Source organism: Schistocerca cancellata, chromosome 2 (assembly GCF_023864275.1).
Source record: "Schistocerca cancellata isolate TAMUIC-IGC-003103 chromosome 2, iqSchCanc2.1, whole genome shotgun sequence".
Taxonomy (NCBI): domain Eukaryota; kingdom Metazoa; phylum Arthropoda; class Insecta; order Orthoptera; family Acrididae; genus Schistocerca; species Schistocerca cancellata.
The window spans coordinates 103,273,531-103,296,489 of NC_064627.1; the positions used below are offsets into that span (position 1 = coordinate 103,273,531).

The following is a 22,959-nucleotide window of genomic DNA, read 5'->3' on the forward strand; positions in this document are numbered from 1 at the left end:
TCGTGTGATTGCTTTGGGCTATCCGAAACATACAGGAGGCGGCGTGGATTGGCCTCCCTATTTGCCAGACATGAACCCCTGTGACTTCTTTCTGTGGGGACACTTGAAAGACCAGGTGTACCGCCAGAATCCAGAAACAATTGAACAGCTGAAGCATTACATCTCATCTGCATGTGAAGCCATTCCGCCAGACACGTTGTCAAAGGTTTCGGGTAATTTCATTCAGAGACTACGCCATATTATTGCTACGCATGGTGGATATGTGGAAAATATCGTACTATAGAGTTTCCCAGACCGCAGCGTCATCTGTTGTTGAAAATTGTAACTACTGTAATTTCGAAAGTTTGTCTGCCTGAAAATGTACTGTTGTCCCAAGCATATTGCAACAAACGGTGTATTTCTATCGCTGCTCGTTTAGTTTTTATTGCCGTTTCAAATATACCGGTCATTTTTGAAACACCCTGTATAAGTGGAGACTGAAGCGACAAATGAGAATTTGTACCACGGTCGGGATTCGAACCCAGGTGTTCCGTTCACTAGGCAGATGTTCTAACCACTACGCCACATTCGCAAAGTAGTTTTGCACAACTGCACGGACTGCTCTAGCACGCCTCGGTCCTCAGTCCATATTCCCATTCACGCCTCAGACCACGTGCTATTCTCACTTAACTTGGCTCAAATGGTTCAAATGGCTCTAAGCACTATGGGACTCAACTGCTGTGGTCATCAGTCCCCCAGAACTTAGAACTACTTAAACCTAACTAACCTAAGGACATCACACACACCCATGCCCGAGGCAGGATTCGAATCTGCGACCGTAGCAGCAGCGCGGCTCCGGACTGGAGCGCCTAGAACCGCACTGCCACCGCGGCCGGCACCCCACTTAACTCTTAACAAATACTGCAGTAGCTCTTCAACTGTTTTGACATAGTATCTTAGCATCGAACGAAAGGGGGCTCCTGACTGAAACCCGACGATAGGCGCTTTAATTAAATGAAACTATATAGTTTCAGAGACCTTTTGATGTCTCAAACATCGCCGGCCGAAGTGGCCGAGCGGTTCTAGGCGCTTCAGTCTGGAACCGCGCGACCGCTACGGTCGCAGGTTCGAATCCTGCCTCGGGCATGGATGTGTGTGATGTCCTTAGGTTAGTTAGGTTTAAGTAGTTCTAAGTTCTAGGGGACTGATGACCTAAGACCCAACTACCATACCAAAAAACAGTAAAAGACCTTGGAATAATCTTGGATGAACACCTAAACTGGGAAGAACAAACAGTCACATCTTGCCGGAAATCGCTCTCCTCCCTACATGAAATTCAAAAATTTAGAAAAATATTTCCAACCCATGTTAAACAAAAATTACTCCAAACACTAGTCTTGCCTAATCTTTACTACTGTGATGTAGTTCAACACGGCACAAATAGTGAAAATTCGAGATGCCTCGAGCTAGTGATGAATCCTTGCGTTAGATACATATGCAATATACGGTTGTATGATCATATCAGTCCTTCATACTCCCAGCTAGGTTGGATACGCCCACATAAGGCACGCGATCTCCACACGATGTGCTTACTTCATCGATTTCTTAGCCATTGGTACCCCCAATACTTATCTTCTCACATTAAACACCTATCATCATTCCACAAGCGCAATACCAGATCGGATACGTCTAGCATCTTGGCTGTACCTTTACATAACACAAAATCTTTCTCTGTGTCATTCTCCATCTCAGCCACACGACTATGGAACGCGCTCCCCTGTGATCTGCGTCTTATCCAGAACCACTTAACATTCAAGAGGGAACTCAAGACTTACATATTAGGGACGGTATAGCCACCATTGTCGTGCCCCTCTCATCTTTTTCTTTCTCCTCTCCATCATAGCTTCGAATTTTACCATTCTATTTCTCTTCCTCTAACCTATCTACCTCTTCTATATCTCCTTCACCCCATTCTATCGTCTTATGTCTCTGCTTGATGAGAATAACTCACAAGCTGCAAGAATATAACGAGAAAATTCCCAACTAGCAATAGGACTGACATTCATAAAAGAAAAAATGTTTACTTTCCTATACATAGTCATTACTATTATTATTATTCTTGATTATTATAATTATTTTTTGATTGTTATAATTATCATTGTACTACTTTTATAATCTCTAATTTTTTTCTGTAACATTAATACTGTATAACATGTTATATGTCCTTTATGTTCTGTAGAAACTGAAACTTGTTGAATCTGAGTATGCTTGGTTATGTGTAATAGAGGGCCTGAAGGCCCTAATCTTGCCAGGTAAAATAAATGCATAAATAAATAAATAAATAAGATGTTAAGTCCCATAGTGCTCAGAGCCATTTTTTTGTCTCAAACATCTGTTATGTATTGTACAGACCGAAGCGACAAATGCAAATTTGTACCAAGGCTGGGAATCAAACGCGGGTGTCCTAGGCAGATACGATAACCACTACGCCACCCTGGCACAATGGCTTTGCACAACTGGGAATTTGGAATGGGAATTTGGATCGAGGAGGGAAACCCGCTAGGTTAGTTTGCGCAGATGTGCTAGGGTGGCGTAGAGGTTAGCGTATCTGCCTAGAAGGACACCCCCGTTTGATTCCTAGCACAAAGCACTTCAGGCCACAAGTGGCCCATCGGGACCATCCGACCGCCGTGTCATCCTCAATGAGGATGCGGATGGGAGTTGTGTGGGCAGCACAGCGCTCTCCTGGTCGTTACGATGGGTTTCTGTGACCGGAGCCGCTACTATTCGGTCGAGTAGCTCCTCAATTGGCGTCACGAGGCTGAGTGCACCCCGAAAAATGGCAACAGCACATGGCGGCCCCGATGGTCACCCATCCAACTGCCGGCCACGCCCGACAGCACTTAACTTCGGTGATCTGATGTGAACCAGTGTATCCACTGCAGCATGGCCGTTGCCTTGATTCCTAGCCTTGGTGCGAATTTTCATTCGTCGCTTAAGTCTACACCTTTATACATCAGATACGTATAAGACTTCAAAAGGTCTCCGGTGCCATATAGTTCATTTGATACACTGATAAGCCAATAAAATATACTTAATATCGTATTGGCGCTACTCAGAACACATTACAGTTGCAGTTCTGCGTGGCAGGGATTCGGCAAGTCTTTGGTAGCTTTCCGGAAGTATGTGACACCACATGTGTATGTACTTGTGACGCAAGTACTGTGAAATATGGGCTACTGGTCTGCGGGCGCAAGATACCGCCCAGATATATCACACTGAGTTCAGATCACATGGATCTGGTGGCCACGATATAAACTTAAAGTCACTATCGTGCTTCTGAGACCACTGTAGGACGATTCTGGCCTTGTAACACGGTCAATTATACTGCTCGAAGATGCTATCGCCACCGAGGAAGAGAGTAGGCATAGAGTTCAAGTATTCGTGGAAGTATATTCCGTCTATGTAAATAATTGAAAGCAGTTTCTTTATCGCCATACGCGTTTCGCTTCTTTTATTTGTGAAGGATCTTCAGTGGTCTGTAATACATGTAGGGTGTTACAAAAAGGTACGGCCAAACTTTCAAGAGAAAATTCCTCACACACAAATGAAGAAAAGATGTTATGTGGACATGTGTCCGGAAACGCTTAATTTCCATGTTAGAGCTCATTTTAGTTTCGTCAGTGTGTTCTTCCACCTACGCTCAATGGAACACGTTATCATGATTTCATACGGGATACTCTACCTGTGCTGCTAGAACATGTGCCTTTACAAGTACGACACAACATGTGGTTCATGCAAGATGGAGCTCCTGCACATTTCAGTCGAAGTGTTCGTACGCTTCTCAACAAAAGATTCGGTGACCGATGGATTGGTAGAGGCGGACCAATTCCATGGCCTCCACGCTCTCCTGACCTCAACCCACTTGACTTTCTATTATGGGGGCATTTGAAAGCTCTTGTCTACGCAAACCCGGCACCAAATGTAGAGACTCTTCGTGCTCGTATTGTGGACGCCATTCTCCAGGGCTGCATCAGCGCATCGGGGATCCCATGCGACGGAGGGTGGATGCATGTATCCTCGCTAATGGAGGACATTTTGAACATTTCCTGTAACAGTTTGAAGTCACGCTGGTACGTTATGTTGCTGTGTGTTTCCATTCCATGATTAATGTGATTTGAAGAGAAGTAAGCGTTTCCGGACACATGTCCACATAACATATTTTCTTTTTTTTGTGTGTGAGGAATGTTTCCTGAAAGTTTGGCCGTACTTTTTTGTAACACCAGATATATATATATATATATATATATATATATATATATATATATGTGTGTGTGTGTGTGTGTGTGTGTGTGTGTGTGTGGTTGTTACAATATGTTACTATTTTACATTTTGTCATGTTGTTGTCTTGTTTTTTTAGGTTAGAATCAACTATTGCAGCACAAATTTCGTGATGTGAAATTATCACTCGGTGTTACTTACCATTTCCAGCGCTGCAATCCTATGTGTGTGGCCCTGAGGATGTGATCATTAGCCTCCATGCTGCAGTTGGACGATTTCTGATGTTCTTTCAACCACATTTTATTCAACACATTGCATACCTCGCTTCTACTTTACATTTTGTGCTCAACATGTGTGTGTTTTCGGTGTGTAGTGTTGCCAACTGTAGCTGTGTGTTTATCTTTCGTCTTTTTTTTGTGTTGCGTGTGTGGTCTGATATTTTCATTTGTTTCTTGTGTGTGCGTGTGTGTGTGTGTGTGTGTGTGTGTGTGTGTGTGTGTGTGTGTATTTTGTTGTATGTAAATGTGTCGTTGCTTGTGAGAGTATGATTTTTTAGTTTTTTATTTTATTTCTTAATGGATATTTGTGTGTATAAGATAATTTCGGTTATGTTTCGGGTTTCTGTTTGTTACTGTTTCAGTGACTAGCATGATCACAGAGCTACTGTTTGTATGAATTTGGTCACTAAGTAATTCCTTTTGGCATTGCAATAGGTCTTTATATGTGAAAGTTTTCTTGCAATATCAAGAGCTTTTTCTTGTGATTATTCACTATAACAGAAAAGAAATGGCCAGAATGCTCAAGTAGGTTAAAAACTGTATTACAAAATAGACAGCTGTACCACTACTTCTTATTCAAGACAATCGATTTCGTTCCTATTCAGCTATGCATTCTCCCAGTTGCAATACCAACTGTACCTTACAGACAGTTCAAAAAATGGCTCTGAGCACTATGGGACTTAACATCTGTGGTCATCAGTCCCCTAGAACTTAGAACTACTTAAACCTAACTAACCTAAGGACATCACACACATCCACGCCCGAGGCAGGATTCGAACCTGCGACCGTAGCAGTCGTGCGGTTCCGGACTGAGCGCCTAGAACCGCTCGGCCACAACGGCTGGCAATGAGTGTAATGGGTAGGGGCACTAGGAATGTAGTGTGTGGACTTTAGGTTGGGAATGTGGGTCTCACGAGGAACGTGCAAGGTATATGTCCCTGTAGTCGCACCATCCTTTGTACCCTTGGTGGCTCAGATGGATAGAGCGTCTTCCATGTAAGCAGGAGATCCCAGGTTCGAGTCCCGTTCGGGACATGCATTTTCAACTGTCCCTGTTGATGTATATCAACGGCTGTCGGCAGCGTATGGTCATGATTTGATTATCATTTCATGCCGCAGACCGTCGCCCGTCCTGTACAGAGCGGGCGAGCCTCTGACCTCCACGTTGTGTGATGAATCGAGGACGTCCAACTCCTTGTCGCCTACTCGTGCTTTCGCCGTCGTCCAACGCCTTTCCATGGATACTCACAACTGAAACTCGCGAACAGCCGACTTGTTTCGTCGTTTTCGAGATGCTCGTTCCCATGCGCCAGGGCATTACGATCTGGTCTTTGTCAAAGTCTCTTACGTCAGTGGATTTTCCCATTTGCGCCGCGTAGTGTCGCTACAATGATTCGGCATTTGTTGTTTTTTTTTTTGTGTGTGAGTGTTTAGTGTATCCAAATTACTACCTTCCTTGAGCTGGACTTCTGCGGTGAGATGTACGTCCACGAGTTAATGTTATCTTTATTGAATCGTAAGCGGGGCTTGTGCTCCTTATACGCAGCTGAGATGGTGGTTCGTGACGTTAGCCTATTATTGAGGAGCCTCCAAAATGGCGCGAGACCCTTTTGTCCGGTGTCGCCGTTCTGGAGTTACAGAAGCGATGTATTCCAGATGTCTCGCTGTTGCCTGTAGTGCAACCATTTCGTGCAGAAGTTTCCACGTCGATTCTTGATTTGGTCCTCGAGTGTTAGCGTTTGAAGTTCCGCATATAGGTCGGTGATTGGAGTCCATCGTGGAGCACCCAGGACAAGCATTAAGTATCTATTTTGAATCGTCTGGAGGGATTTAAGGTTAATGGGCCTAGTGATTCCCCACGTGGAGCAGCCATACAGTAATGCAGGAAGGATCGTTGTTTTGTACAACTGAAGTTTTGTCAAGCATTCATCTGCCTACTGGCAAGAATGGGGTACAGTTGGTGCAGAACGCGGAGTCGTATCCTCTTGGCCTGAATGTGCGGCTTGAAATGCAAATCATGATTGAGAGAGACCCCCAGGTATTTGACTCCGTTGGACCGTGCCAGTGTATGGTTCTGGAGAACAAGCCTGTCTCGCAGGTTGGGATGTCGAAGAGTAAATATGATGGCCGTTGTCGGCAACGAGGCGTACATGGTTTGCTGCAGCTCAGTGCTCTGTTACTGGTAGCTGGCGTTGTGATCTTCCGATGGCCGCAGTGATCCGCTTGCTACTTTTCAGCAGGGCGTATCGTCCGCAAACTGGGCAACGGCGACTTGAGGCAGTTGACGCAGGCGATGAAGAGTGTGGACGACAAGAGCGATCGTTGCGGGAAGCCTTCCTTCAGTTGTTGGGTGCCTGACCGGGGTCTGTCAAGTTTAACCACGACTTTTTGATTCTAGAGAATGCCACTGATCAGTCGAATACAATAGTCTGGGATATTTTGGACATCTTGAAATTTCAGCACCAGCCTATTCCTCCAATCTCTATCAAAAGCCTTTACTGTGTCCAGGAGTATGGCAGCTGTATATTTGGGGATTAATATTATAGTCTATGTATTCGGTGGAGTTTAACCGACAGCGAAGGCTGAAAAGCAAACTGATCATGTCGAATAATGTCGTGGTCGACGATGAAAGGTCGTAGACGGTGCAACATTAGTCTCTCCATGATTTTCAATAACGTGTGTATTGGTATGTAGCTGGTAGGGCATCTCAGGTCTTTCCTCGGTTTAGGGAGTGGGACGACGTAAGTGATTTTCCATGGGTCTCCGAAATATCCGATCCTCAGGTAACTGTTGTATATCCTCGTAAACAACACGAGAGGTTTTCGTGATATATGCTTACGTTGTACCATTGCTGATACCGTCTGCTCCAGCGGCAGAGTGAGCTCCAATGTCTCCCCATTTGTCTCTGCTCTGCTTATATAGTTCTCTTAGAGCGTCACGTGACCGCAATAACACCAGGCGACATTCAGTCTCGCGATGGGCAGTGGTTATCATGCGGTGGCAGTGCCTATGGCTATGCCACGCTGCTCGACCACCCTCCGACCGTACAAGCAGCCCACCACTTCGATTCTGTAGGTCTATACGCTACAGCTCGAGAAAACACTATAACGTACTAATCGCCGTACTATTTCCAAATATAATTAAACAAAAAATGGTGATAATGACAAGGTACGACACAGGTTGTCGGTTTGTGTAAAACATTTTGGTTACTACTAGCATCTTTGTTTCATCTGACTTCTACATCTAAATTTATACTGCTCAAGCCACCTTTCCCTGTGTGCCAAAGGCTACTTTTGGTCATCATTTTCATCGACATCAAGGGTCAGACGCATTGGCCTGTTCTGCATCCGAACTGTTGACACTATTTTTTATGAATGGTAACGAATATTCGTCTGCGGTTATGTTGCAAAGCAATTTTAGTCATACTATTGTCTTTCTTGTGTTGCACTGGAACCGTCCACTTTATTCTGTATTTTTCTATAATATTTGTAACTGGCAATACGTTTAATTCCTGTATGATATCAGTATTTAAGATGTAAGAAGAACCACCTCGCTTCATAGCGAAGAAACCTCATTTTCTACGATTCATTTTGCCTTATTTGGTTCGAAATTAGACGCCAGTTGTCGCATCCGTGTAACAACGGAGGAGCTGTAACTTTGTATCCTCTGAGTAGGCTTTCCTTTCGAACGTTGTTTTTTAAAGTATGCCACGTTGTACTTCACAAATGCAGAAATCTTTGAACCTCTGCTGGGTATCGTCTGGCTTTGTACACTTAATATTATACCCCAGATATTTAAATTTGTTCGATTAAATATTTGTTTATTTATCACCTTCTCCTCTACTCGTGGAAACTGTCATGCCATATGTAGCAACAACCTCGCTCATTTTATGTGTTGCTGTCTGTGCTTAACGGCATTTTTAGCATTGCCGCTTATGACCTGATCGTGAGCAAACAGTACTTCAAGCTGACGGAATGGACTGCGGGCACAATGAAAAATATATCTTTCTGAAATTGAGATGAATTACTCCTCGAACATGTCCGAAAGGGCTATTAGCCTATTTTGGCTGTTTTTACTTTAATTTATTCATTAGTTACTGCAAACAACGTGAATAAAACACACACAACAGAACTACATCTTTGTCTCAAACGGCCTGTGTTTTATTACTTTTTCAAATGGGGGAAAAACACGTGCTATTAGTGTGCAATATCGCACAGATTATGGATTTTTTATTTTTTATTTTAATTCCAGGTAAAATTAGCAGATTGGAGGCGTTCCACCACGGACACACCTCATTTTGGACAGAGCAACGTTTTCTCGGATGGGGAGCTTAACGATGACTGAATTTCTTTAAAAAAGGTTAGTTGCTGCCTTAGTTTCTAAAAAATTGTAAAAATCGCCTATATTATTGGCTGATTGAGAAGAATAGACTCTTAAGCGCCTGTAATGTGTCTCAAAATCTCGAAGAGATGTCCCATCTGTTGATATGGTTCTACTTTCCCTATGTCTTGTAGTCTTCTAAAATCCCAGAGTTACATGTGAATAACCCTGTATTATTCAAAAAATACGGGTTGGGGGCTTAGCATTTAATAGCTTCGATAATAGTCGTTTTGTGGGATTTTTTTTTCCATCAGCTGCAAGTCATGTCTGACTGTCTTTGGGTCTTCGACGTTTTTATTGGGACAAAATGGCGAGCAACAGGGTTGAATGTTCTAAAAGTTAAGCCTTTGCGCCGTCCAGGCTGCATCAGAGGTGTTGAAGAGAGCATTATCGCCTCTCACCGTTTTAGAAACGGGGAAGCTCCGTTTTAATTATAACTTTGGGCTTGACTTACAGGATACAACTTCTGGCAGCGGCGCTCAGTTTTAGAGTTATGGCCCTTGTGGAAGACGCCCGGAATACATTACGCGTGAAGACCGACGAATTTTCCGCATTCCAGGAAAGAAACTTGGTTGTTACAATTATTAAGGGCTCCGGCAAGGGAGAAAATTTCGGCGAGTTCATTCCCTCGTCCGCAATTCGCATCTGGCGCGAGGAGTGCTTGTCCGTCCAGCCGGCGCTTCGCAACAACTCAGACGCTGTGGTAGGATGGTAGGATGGCGGGGGTGGCGGGGGCTTACTGGAGACGCGGCGTCCCTCCTGCCAGCGAGTCAGATACGGCGGCTCAGACGCAAGCCTTTGTCCCTCTGACGCCTGCACCGTAGGCAGTAATGAACTCGTTTCTCTGCGCCGCATACCCCTTATATTAGACGAAGGCGGAATTTTTTTAGCCGTGTCTGCACGTTGTTGAAAGTCTGCCGTCGTCCGAGCTGCACGTCACGCCGCCGCCTCTTGCGGGGTCACCGCCCGTTCTTCAGGGGAGAAGAGCGCACCCCTGCGGATTTAATCTGTTTAATTTCCTGGCTAGGATGCCTATTTCTGGCGAGGGAGCAGAAAGAGGTGAGACGGTCCGGTTAAATAGAATGGTAGGAGGGGGTGGGGGGGGGGGGAGGGATGGAGGGATGGAAAGAGAGAGCAACGAAACCTGATTGTCGCTGGTTCTGCTATTCAGTCTGCTCTTCTGGGTTATAATCGAACTATGCGCTACTGTGAGTGACTAAGCCTATGACAGATTTCAACTGTATTTGGATTAGTGGTGAAGGGAAGTAATCTTACAAGAAGTAAAGACATGTTCTGATTAGTTAGTTCTCTTATTTTTCCTGAAAAAAGTCACACGGTTATGGGATTCGCTTACGTTCAGTTACACTATTTCAGAATCTGTCAGTTTTATTTTACTTCTTGCCCTCACAGTCGGCCGGCCGGAGTGGCCGTGCGGTTCTAGGCGCTTCAGTCTGGAACCGACCGACCGCTACGGTCGCAGGTTCGAATCCTGCCTCGGGCATGGATGTGTGTGATGTCCTTACGTTAGTTAGGTTTAATTAGTTCTAAGTTCTAGGCGACTGATGACCTCAGAAGTTAAGTCACATAGTGCTCAGAGCCATTTGAACCATTTGAACCCTCACAGTCACCAGTTAACATAAGGAAGGAAAATTGTCTCCACTGTCTGTGAATCGTGCCAATTTTATTATACAGGGTGGTCCATTGATCGTGACCGGGACAAATATCTCACGAATTAAGCGTCAAACGAAAAAACTACAAAGAACGAAACTTGTCTAGCTTGAAGGGGGAAACCGAAGATGGCACTATGGTTGGCCCGCTAGATGGCGCTGCCATAGGTCAAACGGATATCAACTGCGTTATTTTAAATAGGAACCCCCATTTTTATTACATATTCGTGTAGTACATAAAGAAATATGAATGTTTTAGTAGGACCACTTTTTTCGCTTTGTGATAGATGGCGCTGTAATAGTCACAAACATATGGCTACAATTTTAGACGAACAGTTGGTAAGAGGTAGGTTTTTTTAAATTAATATACACAACGTAGGTACGTTTGAACATTTTATTTCGGTTGTTCCAATGTGATACATGTACCTATGTGAACTTATCATTTCTGAGAACGCTTGCTGTTACAGCGTGATTACCTGTAAATACCACATTAATGCCGTAAATGCTCAAAAGCATGTCCGTCAACCTCAATGCATTTGGCAATACGTGTCACGACATTCCTCTCATCAGCGAGTAATTCGCCTTCCGTAATGTTCGCACGTGCCTTGACAATGCGCTCACGCATGTTGTCAGGCGTTGTCGGTGGATCACGATGGCAAATATGTTGTGGGTTCGCAAGCGAGCCAACCCGGTATGAAAGGAAGCCGAAAGGCACGCGTTTTAGCTCACGCAGGCTAGCGTGAGGTCTGGAACAGGTCAAGGAAATTAGACTAGCAAAAAAGGACGTAGCTGTGGAATACTTAACTTTAATCCATAAATGGTGAACATCGCTCTTGACGGTACATGTTTTACAGCATCAATAGTAACTGGTAATGGCGCCTTGCTAGGTCGTAGCAAATGACGTAGCTGAAGGCTACGCTAACTATCGTCTCGGCAAATGAGAGCGTATTTTGTCAGTGAACCATCGCTAGCAAAGTCGGCTGTACCACTGAGGCGAGTGCTAGGAAGTCTCTCTAGACCTGCCGTGTGGCGGCGCTCGGTCTGCAATCAGTGATAGTGGCGACACGCGGGTCCGACGTATACTAACGGTCCGCGGCCGATTTAAAGGCTACCACCTAGCAAGTGTGGTGTCTGGCGGTGACACCACATTCATCCCCCGCAAATCGGCGGACGGTTGTGGCATAAGGCTTCCGCCCGCCGTGGGGAGGACCCCATGTTGACGTATGCGACGAGGTGTGGAGCCTAACAACAGGCGGGGCTGTGCCACCCGCACCCTGCCATTCGGACCGAGGGGAGCTAGGAAACGCCTGAAAACCTACTCCAGGGTGCACGCCAACATGCGGTGTATGCGCCCGGAGAGACAGGAGGGGCCGAAGGGTCGACCTCCATCGGGCCGGGGCACCCGACGGGCGAAGACGACATATGGTCCGGAGCGGGCAAGAGTTCCATGCCGGAGGACAACTGGTCACAGGAAGCGATCAGCGGCGCGTGACCCAGGGAGGCGCCCGGCGGTTGCAGCGACGCGTCCACTGCGGGCGTCGCCGGCGGGAGAACAGGCGGCGGCGGCGGCGGCGGCGGCGGCGGCGGCGGCGGCGCGTCGCCATGGGGCAAAATGGAAGGCAGCGTCGGTAACACCTGGGGCTGAGGCGAGCCAGTAGATGGGTCCCCAGGGCACTGACCAGACGGTACCGTCGCTGAAAGCAGACGGGGAGCGGCAGATCCCGTGCGACGACAGAGGCGCAGCTGATTGAGATGCCGTCGCACCTCACCAGAGGCCCCCAAAACCAGATACATAGCGCGGCCGAGGCAGCGAAGAATGCGCCCTTCGAGCCAACGCCGTGAACCTCGATAGTTGCGGTAGTAGACAACGTCGCCTGGGGCAAAAGCAGGTGTCTGCCGCTGCACAGGAACCTGATGCGGCGGATGGAGCAAAGACATCAAGGTTCGATGAGGGCGACCGTGAAGCAACTCAGCCGGCGAACGACCATCTCGGGGCTGAGAGCGAGATTCTCCTCCCGAGAATGCGACTCTTTCAACTTCAACATCTGTGACTTGAAACTCCTGACCAATCGTTCAGCGGCACCGTTTGACTGTGGCGAAAACGGCGCGGACGTCAGATGTTGAATACCATTGGCCTTGCAGAATGACTGAAATTCTGCGGACACGAATTGTGGGCCATTGTCGGAAACAATAGTCTGTGGAAGACCTTCAATGCAAAAGATAGCAGATAACGCTTGGATGGTTGCAGATGACGTCGTGGAAGACATCCGGACAACAAAAGGAAAATTACTGAATGAATCTACCACAACCAACCATCGAGCATTCCAGAATGGACCAGCAAAATCGATGGGTAATCTTTGACAAGGGGAAGTGGCTTTTGGCCATGCAAAGGATTTCCGCGGTGGTGCTGATTGTTGTTCGGCACACACCATGCAAGAAGAGAACATATTCGTAATCGCGGCATCGATTTCGAACCTAGTACAGTGCTGACGAGCAAGTTGTTTCGTTCTCTCTATACCCCAATGTCCTTGGTGGAGAAGCTGTAAGACAGAGGACTGTAACGAACGTGGTACCACGACCCTGGACTGATCATTATCAAAACGCAACAGCAAAACACCACGTCGTACAAAAAATCTCGACTTGTGAGCAAAAAATCGGCGAACCAACGGATCCCCGATCCGTGACTGTGACAAGGGTCATTGCGTAGCGACAAAACGCAGAACGGTAACAAGGATAGGGTCGGCAGCTGTGGCTGTAGCTACACGACGAAAATCAATCGGAAACGATTCGACCACGTCATCGGTTTCGTAATCATTGAACATGCAAGCAAGTTCGGAGGAATCGAATGCTCTATCCTCAGCAATAGGCAAACGGGACAACGCATCGGCGTTTCCGTGCTTAGCAGTGGACCGATACAAGATATCGTAGCGGTACTGCGAGAGGAAAATAGACCAGCGAATGAATTTCTGCGCTGTACGTGGAGGTACAGGCTTGGTCGGATGAAAAAGCGATGTCAAAGGTTTGTGGTCTGTGATGATGGTAAAGTGACGACCATACAAGAAATCATGAAACTTTGTAACACCAAATACGAGAGCCAATGCTTCTTTCTTGATCTGTAAATAATTTCTTTGCGCAGACGAGAGCAATTTGGACGCAAAGGCAATAGGGCGATCGTGCGAAACATCTTTGTGCCCAAGCACAGCACCGATCCCGAAATCCGTTGCATCCACCATCAACAAAAGGGGTTTTCTGGGGATCGAATGGCGTAAGGCAAGTATTGGAAAGCAACGCCGATTTCAACTGGCGAAAAACGCGTTCGCATTCCGTCGTCCAGACGAACGGAACACCTTTACGGCGTAAGCGATGAAGCGGAGCTGAAATGGAAGAGGCGTGTGGGATATATTTGTTATAGTAATTTATTTTTCCCAGCACACTCTGTAGCTGCTTCAAATTCTGCGGCGAAGGCAAGTCTTGTACGGCACGAAGGTGCGTGGGACTGGGATTTCTGCCTTGGGCGATGAGTACATGTCCCAGATAGGGTAAGTCACGAGCAAAAAACACACATTTGTCGTTCCGCAGGTGAAGACCATTTTGTCGCAAGATCTGAAATAATGTTCTGAGATTGGCTAAATGTTCTTCTTCCGTCTGTCCGGAGATCACAATATCGTGCAGATAGTTTGCTGCAGTAGGGACCGACGCACAGTGTGTAGATATTGCTGAAACAATGCAGGGGCGGATGCACACCCGAATGGCAGTCGTTTGAATCGATACAAACCCAGATGCGTGTTAACCACCAACACGCGCTGGGATTCTTCGTCCACCGGTGTTTGCAAGTACGCATCTGCTAGGTCCAACTTCGAAAAATATTTACCCGGGCACAGTTTGTCAAAAAGATCTTCCGGGCGGGGTACAGGAAAAGTTGCAGTCACTAGTTGTGGATTCACTGTTGCCTTGAAGTCCACGCAAAGGCTCAATTTTCCGGAAGGTTTTTGCAAAATTACTAAGGGTGATGCCCAGAGAGAAGCCTGCACACGTTCAATTACACCTTGTGATTCCAAATCGTGTAATGTTTTTGCGACCTCATCACGCAATGCTCAAAATGGTTCAAATGGCTCTGAGCACTATGGGACTTAACTGCTACGGTCATCAGTCCCCTAGAACTTAGAACTACTTAAACCTAACTAACCTAAGGACAGCACACAATACCCAGCCATCACGAGGCAGAGAAAATCCCTGACCTCGCCGGGAACCGAACCCGGGAACCCGGGCGTGGGAAGCGAGAACGCTACCGCACGACCACGAGATACGGGCATCACGCAATGCGTGGGGAACATTGCGCGCTCTGAAAAATTTCGGTTGCGCGTTTACTTTCAGTTCCAAATGTGCTTTATAGTTCTTAGCGCAACCGAGGTCCGGTGCAAAAATGTCTGCAAATTCTTCACATAGACGAGAGACGCTGTCTGAAGGCACAGTCTGGTTCACTGATAGGACCTGATTTACTATAGACAAGTTAAACAACTGAAATAAATCGAAACCAAACAAGTTCACTGCAGAAGAAGAACGAAGGACGTAAAATAACACAAGTTTTGTTTGTTCCTTGTATGTTGCAAGAAGGCTGCACTGTCCTAACACAGGGATATGCTGACCTAAATAGGTACTTAACTTAACGTTTGCGGCACGCAACGGAGGTGTGCCCAGCAGTTTGTAAGTGTCTTGATTGATCAGTGAAACTGCAGCTCCGGTATCGAGCTGGAACAGTATCACTTTGCCGTTAATGTCCAACTCCACAAAAAGTTTATTGTCCTGCTGACGACAAGAGCGACTGTCTCGTGCAACGTGAACTGACACTGGTACAAAATCACTTGCGACTTGACGGGAGTTCCGGCGACGTCGACGCACACTATTTGTGGGACGAACACAGTCACTGTTAGAGAGAGTGGCACTGGGCGGAGTGGAATGAACTACATGAATTTCCATGGGCGAAGTGTCGCGAGCCGGACTATCCTTGGTTCGATTCCGATTCTGGCGCGAAGCAAAGGGCCTGGAATGATTTTGAGCTTCCGATCTGAGCTTTTTCTGGCAAACGCTTTGAACATGTCCTTTTTTATTACAGAAAAAGCAAATAGCTTGGCGTGACGGGCAATTCTCACGCGAATGTCTAGCAGCACACCGCGGGCATTATTTTAGCACTGCATTTTCTTGCCGGTGCGGTACAGGTGGCTGAGAGCCTGGCGGCTTTGGCGCGGCCGGGCGCGACGACTGTTTACTGTTCCGTGCAACTCGCCCGGCGGGCCGGTTAACCTGACACACGGGTGGCGAAGTTTCAAATGATTCCTGGGCAAATTCAAGTGTGTCCTGCCGATCCAATATGTCCATCACTTGTTGAAGGGAGGGATTGACTAGTTTCGAAATCTGTTCCCTTATGCGAACATCAGAAACGTTCTGTGCAATTGCATCACGTACCATAGTATCTTAATAAGGGAGTCCACATTGACACTCAAAAGCACAATCCCTAGTAAGGCCTTGCAAGGCCTTAGTCTGACCTGCCGTACGTTTTGTACGAAAGAAGGTATATCTTTTCGCAACTACATTGACTGATTCTATGAAATATGCATCTAATGCAGACAAAATTTCGTCGTAGGACAGAGTTGCTACGTCGCGTCGGGGAAATAATTTGACTATCACATGGTACGTTTGTACCCCGATGGAGGAAAGGAGAAAAGGCTGCCGCTCATTACCTTGAATTCTGTAGGCGGCGAGATGGAATCCAAATTCGCGTGACCACTCCGTCCAGCTTTCCAGTGCAGCATCAAAAGGACGAAAAGGTGGTGCAACTGCGTGTTGTGGCTGCGTTAGCGGTGGAGCGCCGGCTGCCGCATCGTTTTGCATTGCACATTGACCCTGGACGAGCTGTCCAAGGGCATCCAGTAAGGCCTGCGTCTGCTGGTTCTGTAAGCGATAAAATTCGGACATTACATCTGGAGATTGTGGCGAAGCCATTACACAAGTAAATCAGGGCAGTATAGTTACGAACGCGGTGTGGCCTCGTCGAGAAATGTTGTGGGTTGGCAAGAGAGCCAACCCAGCATGAGAGGAAGCCGAAAGGCACGCGTTTTAGCTCACGCAGGCTGGCGTGAGGTCTGGAACAGGTCAAGGAAATTAGACTAGCAAAAAAGGACGTAGCTGTGGAATACTTAACTTTAATCCATAAATGGTGAACATCGCTCTTGACGGTACATGTTTTACAGCATCAATAGTAACTGGTAATGGCACCTGGCTAGGTCGTAGCAAATGACGTAGCTGAAGACTACGCTAACTATCATCTCGGCAAATAAGAGCGTATTTTGTCAGTGAACCATCGCTAGCAAATTCGGCTGCACCAGTGGGGCGAGTGCCAGGAAGTCTCTCTAGACCTGCCGTGTGGCGGCGCTCGGTCTGCAATCACTGACAGTGGCGACGCGCGGGTCCGACGTATACTAACGGACCGCGGCCGATTTAAATGCTACCACCTAGCAAGTGTGTTGTCTGACGGTGACACCACAAAATATCCTTCAACTTTCCCCACAGAAAGAAATCCGGGGACGTCAGATCCAGTGAACGTGCGGGCCATGGTATGGTGCTTCGACGACCAATCCACCTGTCATGAAATATGCTATTCAATACCGCTTCAACCGCACGCGAGCTATGTGCCGGACATCCATCACGTTGGAAGTACATCGCCATTCTATCATGCAGTGAAACATCTTGTAGTAACATCAGTAGAACATTACGTAGGAAATCAGCATACACTGCACCATTTAGATTGCCATCGATAAAATGGGGGCCAATTATCCTTCCTCCCATAATGCCACACCATACATTAACCCGCCAAGGTCGCTGATGTTCACTTGTCGCAGCCATCGTCGATTTTCCGTTGCCCAATAGTACATATTATGCCGGTTTACGTTACCGCTGTTTGTGAATGACGCTTCGTCGCTAAATAGAACGCGTGCAAAAAATCTGTCATCGTCCCGTAATTTCTCTTGTGCCCAGTGGCAGAACTGTACACTACATTCAAAGTCGTCGCCATGCAATTCCTGGTGCATAGACGTTTTTGAGATTCCCGATTCTCGCGCAGTTTGTCTGCTACTGATGTGCGGATTAGAGGCGACACCAGCTAAAACACCTATTTGAGCATCATCATTTATTGCAGGTCGTGGTTGACGTTTCACATGTGGCTGAGGACTTCCTGTTTCCTTAAATAACGTAACTATCCGGCGAACGGTCCGGACACTTGGATGTTGTCGTCCAGGATACCGAGCAGCATACGTAGCACACGCCCGTTGAGCATTTTGATCACAATAGCCATACATCAACACGATATCGACCTTTTCCGCCATTGGTAAACGGTCCATTTTAACACGGGTAATGTATCACGAAGGAAATACCGTCCGCACTGGCGGAATGTTACGTGATACCAAGTACTCACACGTTTGTGACTATTACAGCGCCATCTATCACAAACCGAAAAAAGTGGTCCGACTAAAACATTCATATTTCTTTACGTACTACACAAATATGTAATAAAAAAATGGGGGTTCCTATTTAAAAAGCGCAGTTGATATCCGTTTGACCTATGGCAGCGCCGTCTAGCGGGCCAACCATAGCGCCATCTGGTTTCCCCCTTCAAGCTAGACAAGTTTGGTTCTTTGTAGTTTTTTCGTTTGATGCTGTAACCTCCTTGCAAAATTAGAAGACAATGATAATGAAAACGTGTGGCATATGGTGTCTTCCCACAAAAGCGAATAATAAAAATGAGCCAAGCGTAACCTCGTTGCAAAATTAAAGAATAATAATGGCCCAAATGTAAACTCCCCACAAACATTAACGAATGAACATTGCCCATAAAACCATCAATAATGTTAATTAAATAATGAATCATGAACTGAATGTAACATCTGAACAGCAATAATTAAACCTGATAAATTTTATAGGCACAGCAGCGCTGACCTACGGCCCTGTGAAATAATCAAACCTGATAAATTCTTACCTCAGTAAAACTTTATGTCTATCTGCTCTTATTTTTGGCACAGCTTCGTGCAATGCTGGCGTATATTTAATTCTGATTCTTGGAGGAAATGCATAGAAATATTCTTTGAATTGAAATGAATCTTTTTCTTCAAAAGGGTGGAAAAATTCTTTAAATTGAAATGATTACTTTTCTTTAAAAGATTTACTTTATAAAAAATTATTATTGGAGCAATTCTTGAGCAAATTAATTACAATTAACATATGTTATTAGCTGAGCGCAATGCTGCTTCATTACCTTCGATAACAAAATACCTCGTCCCGAATCGTGACCAGAGATGGAGGGAGAGCACGCCGCCGACGCATGGCGACGCCCGCTCAGTACAACCGTCCACTCGCTACAACTACTGCCAACAGAGTGCAACTCGCAACTGCTCTTGCCGACTCGCAACATGCTACTGCTACTGTCTCCCGCGCTCTACTACTACTGTCGTCTCACGCGGTCAAGCGCAGACTAGCAACGATAAATAACTCTCTGGTCAGAGATTCTGTCATGCCTCGCCATCGCTGGTAATGATTACATATGGAACGTACGCGTTTCAATGCTTATTTCGTGAGATATTTGGCCCGGTCACTAGCAATGGACCACCCTGTATACATTATCACACATAAATTGTTAACGAATAGTGATTTCTGAGGTGAAAATTTAGAAACAGTTATGCATTTGCTTAAACAATCGTGGGAAACAGCCTAATAACCACATTCGTGCTGGCAAGGGTACAAGACTAATGGACGATAATCATTCGAGCGAATTGTAACCGTATATCCTTGATTAATTAGTCTGGCTGTGTAAGCTGGGAAAATGATACGGGTAACTGTCAATAGTAATAAGTAGGACGTATTGGTCAAGACGTGGGCTACAGCAGGACTTCAGATATTACAAGGCTAATACAGTACACACGGAAACAAAGAACATCATCCGCACAATCAAACGTCGTACACAAAGAGCAAGGACCCTTTTGTGGGAAAAATTGGGGATAACACGGCAGCGTGATGCAATCATTAGTACTCTCCTACGGACATAGCAGTGTGTTTATTAACTTTTTTTGACTTTTTCCATTTCTGTCTACGTCTACATCTACAGCTATACTCCGCAAGCCACCTTGCGGTGTGTGGTGGAGGATACTTTGCGCACCACTGTCACATCCCCCTTTCCTGTTCCAGTCGCGAATGATTCTTGACAAGAAAGATTATTGGTAAACGTTAGTGTAAGCTCTAATCCTTGTGATTATCCGTACGTGGTCTTTTCGTGATAGGTGGGCTGAATATATTGGTTGACTGTCCTTGAAAAGTACGCTCCCAGAATTTTAAATGTAAACCTCACCATGGTGCAGGGTGCCTCTGTTGCGGCGTCTACCACGGGAGTTGGCTTCTCCGTTACACTCTGGCGCTTACTGAAGCGACCTGTCACTAAACGCACTGCTCTTCTTTGTATCTTCTCCGTTTAGTCTATCAGTTCAAAATGGCTCTGAGCACTATGGGACTCAACATCTTAGGTCATAAGTCCCCTAGAACTTAGAACTACTTAAACCGAACTAACCTAAGGACATCACACACACCCATGCCCGAGGCAGGATTCCAACCTGCGACCGTAGCAGTCCCGCGGTTCCGGACTGCAGCGCCAGAACCGCACGGCCACCGCGGCCGGCTAGTCTATCAGTCATATCTGGTATGGATCCCAGACTGATGACCGTTAAGTATTAGTCGAACGAGAGTTTTGTAAGCTACCTCCTATCTCCTTTGTGAGTGGACCACACTTCCTAAGAATTCTTCCAATGAATCTCTGTCTTCAGTATTGCGTACCTGCTATGCTATTGCCCATTAAAATTGTTACACCACGAAGATGACGCGCTACAGACGCGAAAATTAACCGACAGGAAGATGATACTGTAATATGCAAATGATTAGCTTTTCAGAGCATTCACACGAGGTTGGCGTCGGTGGTGTCACCTACAACGTGCTGACATCAGGAAAGTTTCCAACCGATTTCTCATACACAAACAGCAGTTGACCGGCGTTGACTGATGAAAAGTTATTGTGATGCCTCGTGTAAGGGGGAGAAATGCGTACCATCACGTTTCCGACTTCGATAAATGTCGGATTGTAGCCTATCGCGATTGCGGTTTAACGTGTCGCGACATTTCTGCTCGCGTTGGTCGAGATCCAATGAATGTTAGCAGAATATGGAATCGGTGGGTTCAGGAGGGTAATACGGAACGTCGTGCTGGATCCCAATGGCCTCGTATCACTAGCAGTCGAGATGACAGGCATCTTATCCGCATGGCTGTAACGGATCGTGCAGCCACGTCTCGATCTCTGAGTCAACAGATGGGGGCGTTTGCAAGACAACAACCATCTGCACGAAACAGTTCGTAAACGTTTGCAGCAGCATGGACTATCAGCTCGGAGACCGTGGCTGAGGTTACCCTTGACGCTGCATCACAGACAGGAGCGCCTGCGATGGTGTACTCAATGACGAACCTGGGTGCACAAATGGCAAAACGTCATTTTTTCGGATGAATCGAGGTTCTGTTTACAGCATAATGATGGTCGCATCCGTGTTTGGTGACATCGCAGTGAACGCACATTGGAAGCATGTATTCGTCATCGCCATACTGGCTTATCACCCGGCGTGATGGTATGGGGTACCATTGGATACACATCTCCGTCATCTCTTGTTAGCATTGACGGCACTCTGAACAGTGGACGTTACATTTCAGAAATGTTACGACCCGTGGCTCTACCCTTCATTAGATCCCTGCGAAACCCTGCATTTTTCTGGATAAAGGAAATGTTCGACTGCTGCCCTGGCCAGCACATTCTCCAGATCTCTCACCAACTGAAAACGTCTGGTCAATGGTGGCCGAGCAAGTGGCTCATCACAATACGCCAGTCACTACTCTTGATGAATTGTGGTATCGTGTTGAAGCTGCATGGGCAGCTGTACCTGTACACGCCATCCAAGCTCTGTTTGACTCAATGCCCAGGCGTATCAGGGCCGTTATTACGGCCAGAGGTGGTTCCTCTGGGTACTGATTTCTCAGGATCTATGCACCCAAATTGCGTGAAAATGTAATCACATGTCAGTTCTAGTATAATATATTTGTCCAATGAATACCCGTTTATCATCTGCATTTGTTCTTGGTGCAGCAATTTTAATGGCCAGTAGTGCATTAATTTTATGTGGTCGTGTCACTTCCCATCGCTCCGTGCACGTAATCCTAGATCTTTATGCATGTGGCTGTTTCCAGTGGTTGATCTGCAAACGTGTAATCATACGGTAATGGTTCCTTCCGCCTATTTGTAATCCGTCCATTACAACTATACTGAGGGGCTACTGCGAATCCCTGCACCAAGCATCGATCCTCTCTAGGTCTTCCTACACTTCGCTACAATTTTCGAGCTGTTCGGCTTTTCTATATACAAAAGCATCATCCCCGCAAAGCCTTCTGGGACGTTATCCAATGGGCCTTTTGTGTTAGGGGCGATCGAAAAGTTTCTGTTCGAAGACCGGAATAGGTATGCCAATCAGGTAACATCGCCGTGAGCACTGAGACAATCATCACACCGAGGTACCAGGCTGAATGCACCCTTTTGTTAAAACAATCGTGTCCTACTGCGTGAAGAAGTCTGTGACTGCCTGCTGCACTTTCTCGTCCGACAGAAAGCGTCGACCTTTCAAGGCCTTCTTTAAGGGACCTAAGACGTGACAGTCGCATAGGAAGGAATCAGGATTACAGGGCAGATGGTCAAATGTCTCCCACTTAAGTTGGCATACCTTCTGCGTTACGACATTTGCGGTATGGGAGCCGGCGTCTTGTGTCGAATCGCTACCACTACGGAACTTTGGGCACCATTTCAGAAGACTGGTTTTCAACCGACATGCTGCCCCATACACATTCTTCATTCTCCGATGAATTTCTGCCGGTGTTTGTCCTTCGGCAGCCAAGAAAAGAAGTTGGTTCTGTTTCAACATGTTTGGTGTGTAACGTCGCCATAGTTCGCGTTTCAGCATTTACCGCACGCAAGTCAGAAACACACGAATGCGACACTAATCTCTTGCCTACATGTTTGTGCTTATACACTCGCATCGCAGTAGATAACATTTACGCTGCTGCAACGCCCTTACACGGGAACGATTTGTTCGCCACTTGTATTTTGTATTGTAAAAAGTAATGGTCCTATAACAGTCTCTCGAGGTACATCCAAAGTTAGTCTTACGTCTATAGATTTCTCTCCGTTTAGATTGAGATACTGTGTTCTGTTTCCTAGGAACTCTTCAATCCAATCAGTTAGTTGGCCTGACA

The 22,959-nt window shown here is 46.3% G+C and overlaps 1 pseudogene; it reads right to left on the bottom strand.

Annotated features, from left to right (window-relative positions):
• Positions 1-2,819: 2,819 nt before the first annotated feature.
• LOC126163497 (5S ribosomal RNA) lies at positions 2,820-2,937 on the bottom strand (annotated as a pseudogene).
• Positions 2,938-22,959: the final 20,022 nt, after the last annotated feature.